General features: G+C 40.6%; 1 long non-coding RNA gene across 1 annotated transcript in view; it reads right to left on the bottom strand.

Annotated features, from left to right (window-relative positions):
- Positions 1-10,778: 10,778 nt before the first annotated feature.
- The window catches only part of LOC142740872 (uncharacterized), a 205,524-nt gene continuing 195,770 nt past the window's right edge, over positions 10,779-20,532 (bottom strand). Inside the window, exon 3 of the long non-coding RNA XR_012880900.1 lies at positions 10,779-12,430. This is a non-coding gene — a long non-coding RNA (uncharacterized LOC142740872). The remainder of the gene's footprint in view (positions 12,431-20,532) is intronic.

The raw sequence follows: 20,532 nt of genomic DNA, 5'->3' as shown, positions 1-20,532 counted from the left end.
TAAAGTGACATGTCCGATTTGAAAAAATCGGCTGTGCCACAAGGCCAAAACAGGCTGCGTCCTAAAGGGGTTAATTCCGTTACTTTGCAGTTCCTGTAAGATAACATAACAGATAGTATACAGTATATAGATAGTATTATAAGTGATTGATAACCATACATCCCATTTGTTACTAAATATATTACTTTTGTTTAGCAATGCAGCAATTGTAGATTCATACCAACAGTTATTGTTTAGATTGCAAACAATATCTGTAAGTGAAGGTAATTAATTGGATTTCCAATTTCTTGCTATAAGAGATCTTGTGAACAGAAGGGTATGTAATATTATTGTTCTATGAGTGATAGAATATTTATCAACATTCAGTGCCAATAAAGCCAAAGGAGCATCCAAGATAATGGGGAAGCCACAAATATAGCCATTTTTAGCATGCGTTAGTCAAACGGCTATAACTCTTTTATTTGTTGGGCTAGTGACGTGATTATTCCAAAGTTTTTTTCGTAGACAATGCAGGCTTGCCACTGCCTCTATTCTGTACACAGCGCTCATTCAGCGCTGTGTACAAGCGATCAGAGAAGATACAAGCAGTGAAAGCTGCTTCAATCTTCTCTTAAGTCACTAAGCTGCTCTATCACGCAGGCCCCCACCCAAAACCCGCGCAGTAGATACACTATGGCACAGGTTTTAAGGTCATCAGTTAAAAGATATGTGCCTTTCCATAAATTTGGCACAAATTTCATCAATTTTCCTCTTTGCTTGGACTGGTGTAAAATATGCAATTATTAGTAAATGTGGGCCCTTACATTTTTCAATTTTAAATTCCATTGCCTATGTCCCTACAACACCTGTTACTGAAACATCTTTACAGTTTTAGAGTTTTAAAGAAAACCTTTTATTGAGTCAGACCCTGCTACTTTTTAAATTTATAATGCATGAAAATTCTTGTAGTAATGCTAAACTACTGGGTTCTTTTGCACAGTTTCAGCAGCACTACAGTGCCAATCAGGGACCCAGAAGTGAACCTACCCAGGACTGTGTTAGGAGTCAGAGCTTCAGGAGTAGTTTTATGGGACTCCCCGAAGTGCAGCCTCCTGGCTTAGAAGACTCACAGGAGTAGAGATGAGCGAACCGGGACAACCGAACCCGGTTTCGGTCCGAACATCGGGAAAAGTTCGGTTCGCAGCGAAAGCGAACTTCACCGGGTTCGGCCGAACACGTTTTGACCGAACCCGGTCAAAAATATTATACAAATCGGCAGCCACTTGTCTCTATCAATCACTGATAGAGAAAAGAGGCTGCTGATTAAAAATAAAATAAAAAGCATTTCATACGTACCCGGTCGTTGTCTTGGTGACGAGTCCTTCTTCTTCCTCCAGTTCGACCTTCTTTCCTGACACGGCAGCCTGTGATTGGCTGCAGAGGCCGCTGCAGCCTGTGATTGGGTGCAGAGGCCGCGGCAGCCTGTTATTGGCTGCAGCGGTTACATGGGCTGTAACGTCATCCAGGAATGTCGGGCCGGATGTCGAGAGGGACGCGTCACCAAGGCAACGGCCGGGAGACCGGACTAGAGGAAGCAGAAAGTTCTCGGTAAGTATGAACGTCTTTTTTTTTTACAGGTTACTCTATATTCTGATCGGAATTCACTGTCCAGGGTGCTGAAACAGTTACTGTCGATCAGTTAACTCTTTCAGCACCCTGGACAGTGACTATTTACTGACGTCACCTAGCAACACTGCCGTAATGACGGGTGCACACATGTAGCCACCCGTCATTACGGGGCCTCATGCACACGACCGTAAAAACACCCGTTATTACGGGTCGTAATTATGACCCGAAATAGCGGGCCCATAGACTTCTGTTAGCCACGGGTACCTTCCCGTTTTCTCACGGGAAGGTGCCCGTGCCGTTAAAAAGATAGAACATGTTTTTATTTTACGGGCCGTGCTCCTATACTTTATAATGGGAACACGGCTCGGAAAAACGACCGGCTGCCCGTGGCCAGCCGTGCCCGGCCGTGCTCATCTCCTGAAATACTCTGTGCTGCCTTAAACTCTGTGGACAGGTCAGGATCCTGTTTCTTTTAAATGCTGCTGGGGAACCCGCTCGATCCACTATATAAGGCTGCGCTACAGTGCTTGGGAATAAGTGACTGGGGCAGAAGAGGATGGAGGCGCAGCCTTATATAGTGGATCGAGCGGGTTCCCCAGCAGCATTTAAAAGAAACAGGATCCTGACCTGTCCACAGAGTTTAAGGCAGCACAGAGTATTTCAGGAGATGAGCGTGCGGATCTTGTGCGGGGTGGTGACTTGCCAATCATGTGAAGGTGTTATTGAGGACAGGAGTGGAGGAGAGGTAACAGACTGAGAGTTACGTAATGGTAAGAGCAGAGTTCACAGCAGCACAGAGTATTTCAGGAGATGAGCGTGCGAATCTTGTGCAGGGTGGTGACTTGCCAATCATGTGAAGGTGTTATTGAGGACAGGAGTGAAGGAGAGGTAACAGACTGAGAGTTACGTAATGGTAAGAGCAGAGTTCACAGCAGCACAGAATATTTCAGGAGAGGAGCGTGCAGATGTTGAGGAGTGTATGACGCTTAGAGGCCGCGGCAGCCTGTGATTGGCTGCAGAGGCCGCGGCAGCCTGTGATTGGCTGCAGAGGCCGCTGCAGCCTGTGATTTGCTGCAGAGGCGGTCACATGACGTGCGTGACCGCCACTACAGCCTGTGATTGGCTGCAGCGGCGACATGGATGAAACGTCATTGCTGGAGGCCGGACAGGAGGAATGTATGAACGTATTTAATATTTTTTTTTATTACATTAAAATTGTATTTTCCGCGCGCCGAGCATGGTACTGTCAAGGTTGCTGAAAGAGTTAGTGCAGCCCATTAACTCTTTCAGCACCCTGGACAGTACCATGATCGGCGCACGGAAATTACAGGTTCAGTCAGAACTAGTTCGGTCCGAAACAAACTTTTTCGTGAAATTCGGCGAACTAGCTGTACCGAAGTTTTCATAAGTTCGCTCATCTCTACACAGGAGGTAGGAGATGCAGCCCTCTGATTAGCAAATTGGGGCATCTTAGAAGATGTAATGAATGTATGGGAACCTTTGTTGGTTAACATTTATTGAATTTTTTTCTAGACTTAGTAATTCTTTGTAGAGTTCTCTCCTATAAGTGCATTATGGTTATCGGCCTTGATCTGCTAAGGGGAACACAGAAGGACGCTAGTTTACACTTAACATACTTGGAAGTATCAGATGAGGAGAGGACGAGTAGAGGTTATTGTCTGTTAGTAATTGTGATGCTAGAAAATCAATTCTAGTATATTGACAAACATTTTACAACAAAGGGAAGGCAGCGTAAAAATGCTCCTAACATTTATAGATCCAAAATGGGATTTTTGAACAAACAATTACACAAATATAGACCTAACATTTAGTAGGTTTTATCAAGTTGTTACATGTGGGCATTGCATTCCCAAGTATTTGGGGCCATTGTATTTATCTATTATACCCAGGGCACTAATATGTTCGATGGTGATTTATTTGGTACTGTAGTATTTCTGTCTTGCATTTGGGAAATTTGGCAATGTTCTACCACCCCCCCCCCCCCCACTGTAGGTGGCACTTGTATTGTATCATTGTATCATGGATGAACCGGCCAAGGTTAACCGGCCAAGATCTGACAATGATGGGAGCTGCATGGAGAATAAGAGTGTCTGTCTGACAACTAAGATGGCGTATGCAACGTTTGATGTTGACGTTGATGTTGACGTTGATATAAACTAAGATGAGGTAGATACTGGCTTGTTGTCACTTAAACATTGGCACCGTGATGAATGGCCCAGTAGTCAGTTTACGCTGCGTTAGTTAGGCTCTGTAACCTGCTCTGAGCCTGCAGTGTCCAGCAACTAGGAAATGTCTTCGAAAATAGTTGGTACTCATACAATAGGTCTATAGGGGAGTTGTTGCCCCTGGCCCTAACTCTGCCGGTCACACAGAACAATCCAGCTCCCTTGCCAGCCTGCTCCACCTGTACGTAGTTGTAACTATGTATGAGCTGTACCTACCCCACTGACAAGAATGTATAAAATATTTGTGGCTAAAATAACTTCATTAAACATCTTAAACATTACATTTACTACTACCTCTGTTGTCTTGGATGAAGCATTGTGGCGCAAATCTCTGTGTGGTCAACTAGGTCTGTACATATTATTAGTTATAAAAGTTATAAAAGCATAATAGGTGTAATTGAGTTCATATACTGAAAAACACAAAAATTCCACTGTCATGCAGAATACTTATCTTTGATTTAGCTGCAATAAACACAGGTACAGAATGAATTTAAAGTTATTTGTGAAATCAAAAATAAATACAAAGACAATGACTTAAATAAGCTATTCAGGAATCAAATGATGTTATTATATTTAATCAAACTGCAAATAGTTTTAAATCTGCCATTGGTTACCTTTGTTACAGATAGTAGTGTTTTTAATGGGAGGTAATAAAAACGTAAAAACGTGACATGCACATCAATAATGATCCCATTTTCCTGACCTGGAAAATAAGAACAGTTCATTGTCAATAATAACATTTTTATTTAGAAAATAATTTTCTCTTGGTAAGTGCTTAAACTACCACCTAGCATTGAAATCATATTATCTTTTTCTTTCATTCAGGTAATTATGCAAACTCTCATTGTTACATTGTTTCTTCCACTTTTTAGTACTATATGAAGTGTCAGTCTTTCTCAACTTTTATTTAAAATTACAAACGGAACAATTGTTTAGTAAAAGCATACTAAATGGGAAAATACTGTGTAAAACCAACATGGAAAAAGACGCGTGAATATAAGTGGATATAAAACTGAACTGCAGCTACCAGTGCCAAGAAGCTACTGCCAAGGAAAATAAGATCATGGGATTTATCAGAGGGGGCACAGTTGCAGATACATAGAGTGCTGAAGTGGATCCAGAGGAAGGCAACCAAAATAATGAATGGAATGTGTGGACTTCAGTACTCAAATATATTATCAATATTGGGATTATTTAGTTTGGAAAAAATGGTCTAGGATATCTTTGGACAATATATTAAGTTCCAGGAAATAAACCCCCACAAATCTCCACTAATGTTTCTCTCCCTTTACGAATTTATTTTTATTTTTTATCTTTCAATTTTATTGGGTTTTAGTAATATAGCAACATGGTAACATTGAAAAAGTCCTTCTAGTCCAACATATTCTTCTATAGTGTTGATCAACAACCCACCTCCAGCAATCTAGTACAGATGAAACGTGATATTTCTTGAACCCATTCTCGCCGCAACCATTTTTCGGATTTTCACTTTCGTTTTTTTCCTCCCCACCTTCTAAATGTCGTAACTTTTTTATTTTTCCATCAATATCGCCGTATGAGGGCTTTTTTTTTTGCACTATTTATTGTACCATATAATGTAGTTGGAAATTGGAAAAAGAATATTTGTGGGGTGGAATAGGAAAAAAAACAGCGATTCCTCAATCTTTTGGGTGGTTTTGTTTTTACGGCGTTCACCGTGCGGTAAAAACGGCATGTTAACTTTATTCTGTGGGTCAATACAATTACAGCGATAGCAAATTTATATAGTTGTTTTTATGTTTTACTACTTTTACAAGGAAAAAACTGATTGTTAAAAATAAAATTTGGGTTTTGTCGCCATATTCTGAGAGCCATCATTTTTTTCTTTTTCCGTCGATTTAGTGGTATGAGGACTTATTTTTTGCAGTGCGAGCTGTAGTTTATATTGTTACCATTTTGGGGTACACAAGACTTTTTGATTACTTTTTATTTCATTTTTTGTGGGAGATGAAGTGATCACGAAACAGCAATTCTGACATTTTCAATTTTATTTTTTTTACGCCGTTCACCGTGCGGACTATATAATGATATAATGTAATATCTCAGACTTTTACAGACGCGTCGATACCAGTTATGTTAATGTTTTATTTTTTTTACATTGTGCTTGAGTGAAAATGGGAAAAGGTGTTTTTTTTTAACTTCTATTTTTTTTTTTATTTATTAAAAAAAAACCTTTATTTTACTTTTCCCTCTAGGGGACTTGAACCAGCAATATATAGTTTTCTTGCACGATATACTGCAATACAAATGTTTTGCCGTATATCGTAATTCTGACAGTCTCCTGTGAAGCCCTGCCGGACGTCGGGAAGGGGTTAAAGGCCTCCAGATCCCTTTTAAACACAGTAAATCAACCATCATACCATCCTGTGGCAGAGAGTTCTATAGTTTCACTGCTCCTATAGTCTATGTTTGTGTAGAAACCGTCTCTCAAGTAGTGGATGCCCTCTTGTTATAGGTACAATCCTGGGTATAAACAGATCCTGAGAGAGATCTCTGTGTTGGACATTGATATATTTATACATAGTAGTTGGGTTATCCCTAGTTTAATTTTTTTTTTAAATAAAAAATTAAGCTCCTACCATTATAAAGAAATTAATTAGCACATAAAATGGAACCTTGTTGGATAAAAATAGGCACTTTAAGGCTACATGCACACAGACAGGAGCAATATTTTGAGAACTGAAAATTGGATTAGTTCACGTGCAATCAGGAAAGCCCTTCCCTAATTAAACATTGGGGGTCATTTAAAGAGGTTGTCCAGTTTGGGGCTGTTTTTTATACTCATGACCTATCCACAGGATAGGTCATTAGTATATGATCGGTGGGAGTCCGACACCCAGACCCGGCACCAATCAGCTGTCCCGGCTGCCTCCGGGCATTGGAAGCTATGCAGGGTCAGTGCCGGAAGCAGAAAGCTCCTGTCACAATATAGCGGCCATACTACAGTACAGCAGCTCTGCTCCTATTCAAGTAAATAGGATCAGAGCTGCAGTAACCCAGTACAGCTGCTATACAGTGACTGGAGCACTGGCGTAGCTATAGGGGTCGCAGCGGTCGCAATTGCGACTGGGCCCCGAAGCCAGGGGGCCCACAGCCCCCCGCACCACATCAATAAAAAGTTACTATAGTAACTCGGGCCGCGGGCCCCTGTTACTATAGTAACAGACTGTACTTACCTTCCTGGTTCCGGATCGCAGCGGAGGTCCTGACGTCAAGCGCTGTGCGCAGCGCATGACGTCACAGCGGTATGCGCCACGCACAGCATCGAGACGACAGAACTACCGCCGCGGCTAAAGAGGAAGGTAAGATTAGCCCTGACTGGCGGGGTCCGACTCTCGGGACCCGCCAATCAGCTGTTTTGAAGGGGCCGCAGCACTCGTACGAGAGCTGCTCCCCTTCATTCCGGTCACTTCATTCCAGTCACACTGTGAATCGGTGTCGGCGATTCACAGTGTGAGCGAGTAGTGAAATGAAGGGGAAGCAGCTCTCGTACGAGTGCCGCGGCCCCTTCAAAACTACTGATTTGCGGGTCCCGGCAGACGGACCCCGACACATCAGCTATTGATGGCCTATCCTGTGGATAGGCCATCAATGTTTAAGGACTGCACAACCCCTAAGCCTACGATGTAGCAGGCTTAGGGGGCCCATGAGACAGGATCACAGATTGTGTGATCCTGTCTGCTGGGCCCTGTATCTAAGCCAATCACATGGTAGGCTTAGATACATGGCCCATGTGTGATCCTGTCTGATGGGCCCTGTATATAAGCCTACCACACTGTAGGTTTAGATACAGGGCCCCAGCACACAGTAATCTTATACTGTATAAGATTACTGTCTGCTGGACCCTGTATCTAAGCCTACGTTGTGGTAGGCTTAGATACAGGGTCCCACAGACAATATCACACATGGGCCCTGTATCTAAGACTTAGGCCTCATTTACACGAGCGTGTGCGTTTTGCGCGCGCAAAAAACGCTGCGTTTTGCGCGCGCAAAAGGCACTTGGCAGGTCCGTGTGTCATCCGTGTATGATGCGCGGCTGCGTGATTTTCGCGCAGCCGCCATCATAGAGATGAGGCTAGTCGACGCCCGTCACTGTCCAAGGTGCTGAAAGAGCTAACTGATCGGCAGTAACTCTTTCAGCACCCTCGACAGTGAATGCCGAACACAATATACACCAACCTGTGAATAAAAAAAGACTTTCATACTTACCAAGAACTTCCTGCTTCCCCCAGTCCGGGCTCCCGGCCGTTGCCTTGGTGACGCGTCCCTCTCTTGTCATCCGGCCCCACCTCCCAGGATGACGCCGCAGTCCATGAGACCGCTGCAGCCTGTGATTGGCTGCAGCCTGTGCTTGGCCTGTGATTGGCTGCAGCTGTCACTTGGACTTTACTGTCATCCCGGGAGGTCGGACCGGAGTTATCGGTAAGTCAGAACGTCTTTTTTTTTTTACAGGTTCATGGATTTTCGGAGCGGAAGTCACTGTCCATGGTGCTGAACCAGTTTAACGCTTTCAGCACTGTGGACAGTGACTGTCTCCTGACGTCGCGTACCCGAACATTTTTTACCGGTTTCGGTCAAAACGAGTTTGGCCGAACCCGGTAAAGTTCGGTGCGCTCATCTCGAATTTGACACTCTGTTTGGATGTTTGTAAACAGAAAAGCACGTGGTGCTTTTCTGTTTACATTCAGGAGTTTGACAGCTCTTGCGCGAATCACGCAGTTCGCACGGAAGTGCTTCCGTGCGGCATGCGTGGTTTTCACGCACCCATTGACTTCAATGGGTGCGTGAGTGCGCGAAAAACGCACGATTATAGAACATGTCGTGAGTTTTTTTCTGCGCACACGCGCTGAGCGCAATTCACGCATCGTCTAAACTGCCCCATTGACTAATATAGGTGCGTACGACATGCGTGCAAAGCACGCGCGTCGCACGCGCGTATATTACGTTCGTGTAAATGAGGCCTAACACATGTGTTACTAATCGTTTTTTTGTGTGTTTTCTTACAGGTTCGGTCGTTGGACTACGACAGATTCCAGAACTACTTCGATGACGGCTTTTTTTTTATTATCAATAAAATGGTTAATGAGGGTTGTGTGGGTTTTTTTTTAATTTCAATAAAATATTTTTTCTATGTCTTTGTTTTTTTTTTAAACTATATTACTACCGCCTTAGTAATGGCCGCCGGCTGATTGACAGCATCCATTGCTAAGGCGGGGCTTAGTGTTAGCCGGTGCAGAGGCGAACACTAACCCCCTTTATTACCCCGGTACCCACCGCCACCATGGGTGCTGGGAAGAGCCGGGTACGATCCAATACCTGACCATCTGTAGTGATGGGCGGCCACTGGGGCGGCCGCAGGCTGGTAGTATCAGGAGGGGAAAGGCCAGATACAGTGGCCCTTCCCACCCTGGTAATGCTAGGCTGCTGCTGCTTTATTGTATCTGGCTGGTTATGAAAATTGGGGGGGACCCCACGTCATTTAAAAAAAAAGTATATAAAAAAATAATTGTAAAGAACGATGTGGGGGTCCCCCCCAATTTTCATAACCAGCCAGATACAACACAGCAGCAGGCAGCATTACCAGGGTGGGAAGGGCCACTGTTTTTGGCCTTCCCCAGCCTAATACTACCAGCCTGCCCGTCACTACAGATGTACGGGTACTGGTTCGTACCCGGCTCTTCCCAGTACCCCTGGTGGCGGTGGGTTCCAGGGTAATAATGGGGGTAGTGTTGGCCTCTGCACCTGCTAACATTAAGCCCCGCCTTAGTAATGGAAGTTGTCAATCAGCCAGCGGCCATTACTAAGGCGGTGATAATAAAGTTTAATATGATACAAGCACATAGAAAAAATATTTTATTGAAATAAAAAAACACAACCCTCATTAACCATTTTATTGAGAATAAAAAAAACGCCGTCATTGAAGTCCTCGAATCCGAAGTCCAACAACCGAACCTGTAAAAAAAACACAAACACACAAAAATAATCAGTAACACATAAAGAAGCAAAATTATTATTCTTACCTTTCCTGGGTTCAGCGCTGGAGCCGCAATGTCAGCGAGCTGGGCCCTGTATCTAATCCAATCATGTGTGATACTGTCTGCTAGGCCCTGTATCTAATCATATATCATGTGTGATACTGTCTGCTGGGCCCTATATCTAATCCTATCATGTGTGATACTGTCTGCTGAGCCACTGTATCTAATCCTATCATGTGTGATACTGTCTGCTGAGCTACTGTATCTAATCCTATCATGTGTGATACTGTCTGCTGAGCCACTGTATCTAATCCTATCATGTGTGATACTGTCTGCTGAGCCACTGTATCTAATCCTATCATGTGTGATACTGCCTTCCGAGCCACTGTATCTAATCCGATCATGTATGATACTGTCTGCTCAGCCACTGTATCTAATCCTATCATGTGTGACACTGTCTGCTGAGCCACTGTATCTAATCCTATCATGTGTGATACTGCCTTCCGAGCCACTGTATCTAATCCTATCATGTGTGATACTGCCCTCTGAGCCACTGTATCTAATCCTATCATGTGTGGTACTGCCTTCCGAGCCACTGTATCTAATCCTATCATGTGTAATACTGTCTGCTCAGCCACTGTATCTAATCCTATCATGTGTGATACTGTCTGCTGAGCCAATGTATCTAATCCTATCCATAGTTTATAGGGTCATAGTGCTATAGATATGCTATGCTGTCTCCTATACACACATTTTTTTGGGCGGATACATATGTATTGGGGCTATTTCCCCTGACATTTTAAGCCCTGAGGGTATGTTCACACGGCAGCGTCCATTACGGCTGAAATTACGGTGCTGTTTTCAGGAGAAAACAGCACCGTAATTTCAGCCGTAAAGGCATGTGCAGGCGTCTTTCGCTGCGTCCATTACGGACGTAATTGGAGCTGTTTTTCCATGGAGTCCATGGAAAACGGCTCGATTTACGTCTGAAGAAGTGACAGGCACTTCTTTGACGCGGGCGTCTTTTTTACGCGCCGCCTTTTGACAGCGGTGCGTAAAAAGAAATGACCGTCGGCGCAGAACATCGTAAGACCCATTCTAATGAATGGGCAGATGTTTGCCAACGCTTTTGAGCCGCATTTTCGGACGTAATTCAATGCTAAAACGCCCGAATTACGTCCGTAAATAGGGTGTGTGAACCCAGCCTTAATGACACCCCCGGCTGCTACTGCTGCATTGTTGGGTTACTTAGGAGACCCAGCGATGCAGCTGAAAGCTGCGGACCATCGGCCATGAGGAGTTTGCGGGGGGGGGCAATAAGAACTTTTGCATCGGGGTCCATGAGCCTTTAGCTACGCCCCTGGACTGGAGCCATCTGCTTCCATCACCGACCACTGCATAGCTTATGACACCTCGAGGCAGCCGATACAGTTGCCGGTCCCCCACTGATCATATACCGATGACCTATTCTGTGGATAGGTCATCAGTATAAAAAAAGCACCCAACCTGGTCCAACCTGGACAACCCCTTTAATAATATTAGGGAATTGTGCAAGTGGTGTGCAAGTCTGTCTCTAAGTGCATAATGTACCTGATTCATCAACAAGGCACATCCTTTGTTGATAAATCTGAGGTAGGCTAAAAAAAAATGCCTTGGTCTAAGTAAAAAAAGTTGATAAATGATTATCGGTTGGTGCAACTTTAAAGCCCCAACCACATTCGTATGTGTCAGAAAAAGTGTCTCAGGCGCTTCATCCCATAGATCTGCCCCATAGTTTCTAGGTTAATGCCTAAATTAGGAAAATCCTCTGCTGTCTCTGCAAGAATGGACATATTTAAGTTATACATTATCTGGATTTGTCTTATAGATATACTAGTAGCAGCTTGGTATGATGTTTAGTAGAACTTGCAATTTCTCTTGTCTTAGAAATTCACCAATCCCCTATTGAAGAAGAAATAAGTGGTAAATCTGTAAGTATATATCCGTGTTTTTGAAGTATGTTTTAGATCAAATAGCTGATGGCTTGTTGATGTATCTTATATGTTTTTATGGGACAAACTATTGTCAAAGTGCATTCTTTTTCAGTCATCAAAAGACTTACAGTAAATACAGGCTAGTGTGAACCTGTCCCAATCCTGCAAATAGAAGCAAAGGGAATTTTACAAACAAACCATTGAATATAGAGCCCAATTTCTACTACTAGAAAGGGCTTGACTCTTGTCATTTATTTTAGTAGCAATTTAAGTCATTTTATATTTGTGGTACATAAAATAAAAAAGAAAGAAATAAGACTGTAAAATATAGTATGATTAAAAAGGGTTTACAATGTGCTGCACCTGGAGTTTTCTATATACAATTTTGTCTTCTTATATTGATGTTATAATTCTTATACAATTTTAAGAAACAAGTGGACAAAGTGCAACATATGGATTCAGTGAATATTTCTGCAATAAATAAAATACTAAATCTCGCAGTAAAGTCGCCAGAAATCAGCAATTTTTCCTTTGTCAATTCTCAGGTTTGTATTGAGCAGACGTTCCAGTGTTTCCAGTTTATCTTCACCTACAAAAGAAAACATACGAGTTTAATTAATATTAATCTAGAAAACGTTATCAGGAACTTGATGTAGTCTATGAATTGATACCTAGGCACGAATGCATTATGTATCATTAGTTGTAAGCATATTCTAGGTTTTTTACGTTTGCAGTTATAAAAATAAACATATAATAGAATATTATATTACAATAACGTTTATTTTCACTTTCTGCTTACTGCCTCCTTTGTAGAGAAATCCATTTTTTTAACTTTATGTTAATGAGCATTTAAGTGTAGCTGTTGCTCCTAAATGATCTTCCATCACTCCCCAGTTAAACCCCCTTCCCTCCCTTCTTACATTGATAGACAGGGGCCAGGCAGCGTAATCAGCACGTTCATGCCTGGTCCTGTACTATCTGTAACGCACGCATGTTCCTGCTCTTTACTAGGCGCATGTGCAGTACGATCTTTCTGCTCGACGTTGTAATCGGCCCTACTGCGCATGCGCAGTGTCCCTGCTCTTTATTTGCCGCATGCGCAGTAGTGCCGATTAGAACATCGAGCAGAACGATCATACTGCGCATGCGCCAAGTGAAGAGCAGGGACGCGCGCGCGTTATAGTACGGGGCCAGGCATGAACCAGCCCGTTACGCTGCCTGGCATCTGTCATTCAATGTAAGAAGGGCGGGAGGGGGGTTGAACTGGGGAGCGACAGATGGGCATTTAGGTGCAATGGTAACGCCCTCATTGCACCTAAATACTCATTAACATAAACTTAATAAAACGTATTTCTCTACAAAGGAGGCAGTAAGCAGAAATTGAAAATAAACGTTAGAAACCGGTTAGTCTCCTCTACAATACCCTGTTACTAGTTTAATACAGACATTCTGGTGACAGACTCCCTTTAACTTCCATTTTCTAGGTATATCTTGACATCTAGTAAATGTTTACATTTACATTTACTGTAGTTTCTGCAAGACTGCATGAATAGTACATAGAAGAGAGGGGGCCCCATAGCAAAGATCAAAGCACCAGGGGCGGACATAGTGAGCAGGCCCCCATGCTAGAACAGTTTATGGTCCATTGCTTTCAAATCATTTTACTCCAACTTTCTTTATGTTAAGACTGGTGCATGAAACGCCAGCCTTAATAAATTCTCCCCTAGATCTCTGGCTATCTAATCATGTTTATTATATATAATCATATGATTTATGTTCGATCATGTATATTAGGCTTAATGGCGAGTGAGTTTCTGCGGTTGGTTTAAAGGAATAATGTATGCACTTCTCTTTATTGATAATCTTGGACCGAGCTTCAATTTTTAATATAAATTTTGGATAATAAAGTAAAATATCTCTTCATGTATTTTCTCCAGCCTGACTGCTCTGTTGCCCAAACCATTCTCTGTGTTTTCAAATATTTTTGCACATCTGGTTGTTGGGCCCACAGCTGCGCAAACTTATTGCATGGAGAGCAGGTGGGCCTATGTGCTTTACAATTCCAGGGCTGATTTTATGTTCCAGTCCGGCCCAGGCGGTATGTGCGCTCTTATGCATGACCGACCAAACAATTTTCATCATAATAGTGCATCGGAGGTCCGGCTAGTGCTAGATGCATCGTACATAGGGGTGGTGCTATACAGACAGCTGGAGAGAACTTCCATTGAAAAGTGTGGGAGGGGAATTATAAGCACTGCATGGAAGTGATATATATCATGCAAATCTAGTCCGTCGATGAGATTGTACTTTCTATTACCCAATGTGCATACAAAAAGTGTGGTGCTGAATGTGAATGACAATGCACAGTGTATAAATTTTTTAATATATAGAAACTATTCCTTTATAACATTGATCGCTGATAGTGGAAGGCCAGTAATGAATAATCTGATGATTGAAAAAAAAACTCCTGTTTATACATGGAAGTCACCACAGTACAGCCATCCGACATCAGATTAATTTCAGTTACGATGGTAGCAATTATTGCAATTTGCGTGCAGCAATTATCACTAGATGTGGTAATCTAGTCATGTGGACATTCTATTGTCATTTAAATTCAGGAACATTTTGTTTAAAAACTATATCCGTTACTTGATTCCCGAATTTATAAAAAATATATTTAGTGGTTGACTATTCACTTAAAGGCTGTAGTCATCAATGGACCAATTTTTTTTGGTTTTAAAAGTCATTGCATGTATTTTGATTAACTTTAATTTGATCATAATTCAGCTTAAATCAGCATTTAGGATACCACGGGAGCCCCTGGAGATCGAGCTGTCAGAGAGCCTTACTACTGGATATCACAGTTAACGGCATTCTGCAGCCTGCTTTGTATAGGAATACATGCAGGCTGCGAAACACAAACGGTTCAGAATTTTTTATAAAAGACAATTGCAAAAGTTAATTTAAGCCCAAAATACATGCACGTCAACAAAAAAAAATTGCCCCCCCAGGTGTCCATTGCCTTACATTTTCAAGATATTGAGAACAAATTCGTTTATTTATTGTTTCCACAACTTAATGTCATCTGATAACAGATTTCAATAGACAACAAAGCACCAGAAACTCCTGCAGGCAAAATAATAAAACATTCTTTTTATACATTTACAGGCATACATTACATCCTGCTTCATTTTAACATCAGCCCATTTAACAATATATGTTAATTAATAAATTTTTCAGAACATGCACCCTGAGCCAGAAACTGTTTCACTCATTGAAATATTTATATGAAGATAAACATAATAATTCCTGAGCATAACAATTTAATGGTGAATAACTCTTAAAGGGAATCTGTCAGCAGTTTTGAGCCCACAAAACGGCTGACAGTGCTATATAGAGTAGGGGGGAGGGCAGTGTAATGATACCTATTGTGTCAGTCATGCAAAAATCTAAGTTTTGATTCTCCCGGTGCCACAATTGCAAGTGCCACTGATGCGGTCCCTTGATGTTCAAGTGCTCCTGGCTCTCCTCAGAGAACGCTGCCAGCACCTCCCCCGAGTGACGGATGTAGCGGTCTTCTGATTCTATGCTACAGCCGTCACTCAGAGCAGAGAGTTGCACCTGCGACCACAGTGCCGGGGTATTAAACATCGATTTCTGGTCATGCAACTTGCATGACCTACACAACATGTATCATTACACTGCTCTCCCACTCCTCTATATAGTGCTGTCAGCAGTTTTGAGAGCTCAAAAATGATGAGAGATTCCCTTTAAGGGGGTATTCAAATGTCGGCAAATACATTTTATTCTTTGTATAATCAAAAACGAAACATTTTTTCAATATACTTTCTGTTTCAATTTCTCACTGTTTTCAAGAGCTCCACTTTCTGTCATTCAATAGGGACCTTCATTGTTTATCTGTCCTGGTCATGGAGCTGTGTCTTCGAACGTGTCATGTATCTGTGTGTTCATCACATGACCATGAAGAGATTTTTACCCCCTCGTAGTAAATATTGGAAGCACTTACTGAATAACAATATGCAGAAATTTTTTAAACTGTGAGGAACTGATACAGAAAGAATATTGGAAAAATTTATGACTTTTCATTATACAAAGAATACTATTTATTTGCTGAGATTGGAATATCCCTTTAAACTATTAATTCTCCTCTAATTTCAGTTTCTTAAATACATAATATTTAGTTACTGTACAAGCCTGGAAAATTATCATTCACACCTTGAGATTCCAAATACTATACCATTTATTGATTATTTAAAAGACCAAAGGAATTAATTTTTTTTCTATTTGTAACATAACCATGCCATGCCATAAGAGTTGGATACGGGCACATTTGTGTTCTAATTCACTATCTACACTACATAGAAAATCTTTGGCAGGAAGACAAAATCTTTCCTGCTGCACCCCCATGCCTACCCTTCCATCAGTGCTAGTAAAAAAAAAAAAAAATCCATTACTCATCTTACAGTGCTTCCTTCAATGCCTGGAATAGGTGACCATGCTCTAAGAACTTATGGGGGATTGAGTGCTGAGGATATGCCATCATTACGTACAGCCAGGACTTCTGCATCATATTGGGTGACAAGGCTGATCTCCTCAGGATCATGGAAATCCATAGTAGTCAAGCTATCAAAATGCACAAGAAGTTTTATTCCGCCATAACGGCGATGTTTCGAGCAAAGTCTGGGTGATGTTTCAAGCAAATAAACAAAGTGCCAAGTGCAGTTTATATAAGGGATATGACATCATCATTAGAATTACATATGCAAATCCTTGTCTAAAACAATCATATAATAAAAAATTATAAATCAACAAACATATGTACAACAATACTGTACTATAAGGACCATATAAAAAATATATCATCAATATATCTCATCCAAGCCTTCACATACTGAAAAGGGTTGGATGGATACACATAGTCTTGATCAAACACCCTCATAAAGATATTTGCATATGTGGGGGCCACAATAGACCCCATTGCAGTTCCTCTACGTTGTAGTATTTATCCTGGGACATAAAGTAATTACTACGTAATACCAGTTCAAGCAATGACATAAGAAAGCTCTTTCCCTCCTCATTAACAGTAGAATCTGTCAACATCCGTCTAACAGAATCAATAACCTTGTCATGATCTATACTCGTATACAGACTCACAATAACAAATGAGGCCAACAGGCTCTCCTCCTGATCCTGGATGTTCAAGTCCTGTAGTTACAAAATAAAGTCAGTTGTATCCCTGACGTATGATTTAGCTCCCACTTTGTAGTCTCTAAATATTTTATTCAAGAAGGCAGCAATTGGAGTAAACACAGAGCCCACTCCTGAGACAATCAGACGACCCGGTGGCTCCCTCATATTTTTATGGATCTTGGGTAAAGTATATAGTATAGGTGTTATGCAGCAAATTAATATCAAGTAGTCATGTAACTTGCTGTCTATAATATCTGTAGCAAACGCATCATCCACCAGCAGTTTAATTCTCCGCATAGTGTCAAATTTTTGGTCAACAAAGACCCCAAAAGTTTAAGCCAAAACTAATATTTAGAGTTTAGATGTCTTACATTTAAGCTTTGCTACATCCTTTTTTACCAATGGTATATATGTCTCAATTGCATTACTTGTAGTGGGGGGCTGAAAGTCACTTTTTTTTATAAAGACCAACATTATCTAAAGTCATTACAGCAGAGTCACTCTGTTTAGTCACACAAATCACATTATCCTTCGTTTTTTCCATTATCAAAATATGCTTTAAGACGTAACCTCCTAAAGAAAGCATTTAAATCAATTTAACATTTGAACCAATCAATGTCTGCTCCAGGGCAGAAATAAATTTCTTGCGATCACATGACCACAGTATCTAAGTGACAGAGAAGCTATAGCTATGTGGGAGCAGATTCACGCATGTGCAGTAGGTTTTGCTGAATAACGACTTTTAGGAATAGAGGATATCTACGATTGTATTGCTTCTTTTTTTAAATATGAGTCCGGTCTTACATCTGATGGGGTCATGTAAGTGACTCCTTATAGTATTGTTGTACATTTGTTTGTTGAATTATACTTTTTTAATATTTGATTGTTTTACACATGGATTTGCATATGTAATTGTAATGATGATGTTATATCCCTTATATAAACTGCACTTGGCCCTTTTTTAATTGCTTGAAAGAGACCCACATGGGTCGAAACGTCACTGTTACGGTGGAATAAAACTTCTTGTGCCTTTTGATACATTGAGAAACGTGTTATACGGTTTTCCTTTCTTGAAGTCTATTTTGGAGTTGACATGGCTGCCCCTCTTATGCTCCATGCACCGGATGTATACTACGTTGGTATAGCTATTTTCCATGAGATTACGGGACTGTGATGTGCTGCTGTTCTCATTATTTTTGGAAATCCATAGTAATCACTTGCCAACTGTGGCACCTGTTGATAGCCAATTAACCAAACAAATGGGATGTTGCCTAGCAGCCATAGCATGAAGAAATCCTTTAGGACTACCTAATGAATAATTGCACGAGGTGTTTACGACAGTATCAATTTAGGTTGTATTGTACATGTTAACGTAATTCTCAAAAAAAACATTCCTATATAAAATGTATTTGCAAGGAATACAGCAAAATCCCATTGAAAATCTTGATGAGTCACATTATCTGCCACCTCAACAGATAGGACTGTTGTAAACCCACTTGGATGTTCATTCATCTTATTTAAACCATTCTTTTCTTCAAAATAAATCTGCATTTTATTAGTGAATATTTAAGATAAATATTTGACAAAATATCTATAATATACATTAATTCACTCCAATTAAACTAGTGAAACGAAAGTAGAGATACTGACCAGCAGTTGCATCTAAAATCTGGTTTTCTAATGAGAATGTGTGCACTTTTTTGTTGCAATTATCATAATAAACCAAGATTTGTATGCAAAAGATTTTTCATAGAGATTTTTCTGAGTCTTTTTTTTTTTTTTAACATTTATTTATTTAGGTTTTTATTTCAAAAAAAGTGTTTTCTCCTTCAGAAAATCTTTCATTTACACTTATTATCCTGCTAAATTTAACATTTAAAAATGGAAGGTACTTTAGCAAATGGATTATTTCTATAACAATAATATCACATTTACTCTCCTGTATCTGTGAACAGATAGTAACGTGCGAAACCTAAACATAGCAACAAGTGCTTTTATCAAGATCAGGCCTTGTAATCTCAGGGCGACTTCAGGTATTAATTTGATCTCATAAATTGTAACATTGTTGTTGATTGACAATTGCAACTTTATTTTAACAATAGCAACAGTTAACAATACAGAAATAACAGCAATATGAACACAATTGGTTGTAGACCAGTGAATCACTTGAGTTACAATGATAACATCTATATTCTTTGCTAAGAGAATACCTCCTAATGGCTAATAACCAATATGGAAAGAACAATTAGGCTGGTATGATAAAATGTTTCTTTTAATGTGTTTTATTACAGGCATAAGTATAATGGGGTTTCAGATGAGAGAATTGCTGTATAAATGGCACTTATATTCCTGTGGTATTTCATTGCAATACTAGTGTAAATGTGCGAGATTGTGCTCAGATATGGATCTTCATGGTTACAGCAGTATCAGAGTGCAAGGACTTCAATGTAAAATAAAATGTTTAAATAGCCATTTAGCATCTTTCTGATGTCAAACTTTGTAAGAAATCTTATATATCATGAGTGAATTTTCACCTCTAATGGTCTGAAATAATTTGCTATGTCTATTGTACCCTGTTTTGAAAAAGCTTTCATCTGAAGTTTATTAAAAGCATTTGAAGCCATTAATAATCATGCAGCCAACTGAAGACTATGAGCCTTATCATAAACATTAGGTCGGTTATGGAAAACCTCTTGGTGAACACTATTGAAGGGCGTAGCGATGAATTCTGATAGTAAAGTTTTTGACATGCCGTGTTGTGCCACTGTGACATTTGTGAGGCCGGCTGAGGTCCTAGACATCCGTACCCTTGCAGCTGGGCTTCCCTTTGAAATCCTAGGGACAATAGGAACCAGTGTTTCCATTGCTTTGCCTCCCCATCCCATTTACATAGTCTGTTCTGCCTGAATGCCCTGCTTCGACTGCTCATGGGACAACAATTGTCCTCTAATGACTTAAATATGGCAGGGATGACAAGACTCAGGTGAGAGATGAAGTGGGACTGTTCTGCTTTATCAGTTCTAGAAAAATGGAAACAATTCTGGGAACTTTAGACACTTGGGATGACAAACATGTAAACACCAGTAATGTTATTAACTCCCTTAAGCACCTCCTTATTTATTTGATGGAGTTGCAGCATATCCTGGATGAACATATAACACGTATATAACACGTATAATATGGAAAGAGGAAAGAATAGAACAATATATATTTTGAATTAACAGCAGAATATAAATGTCTGTGTCTGATTGCGTTTAGTCTACATTAATTATTAATAAATATGTTCATTGGTTAGTGCTGTATAAATATTTGCCAATTATACAATTTTATCTAGAAGTGCATAGGTGTTTTCTGGTTTTATGCTAATAAAGCTCTATGAAGTTCTGCAACTTTCTAATATATTTTGTGTTACAATTCCTAACAATCTTTAAGATATCTTCTTTGCTGTCAGTGAATAGAAACATTTTTATTTACATAAAG

The sequence above is a fragment of the Rhinoderma darwinii genome, chromosome 2 (assembly GCF_050947455.1).
Source record: "Rhinoderma darwinii isolate aRhiDar2 chromosome 2, aRhiDar2.hap1, whole genome shotgun sequence".
NCBI classification, from domain to species: domain Eukaryota; kingdom Metazoa; phylum Chordata; class Amphibia; order Anura; family Rhinodermatidae; genus Rhinoderma; species Rhinoderma darwinii.
The sequence above is the reverse complement of the archived record's forward strand: the minus strand, read 5'-3'. Positions and strand labels throughout refer to the sequence as shown.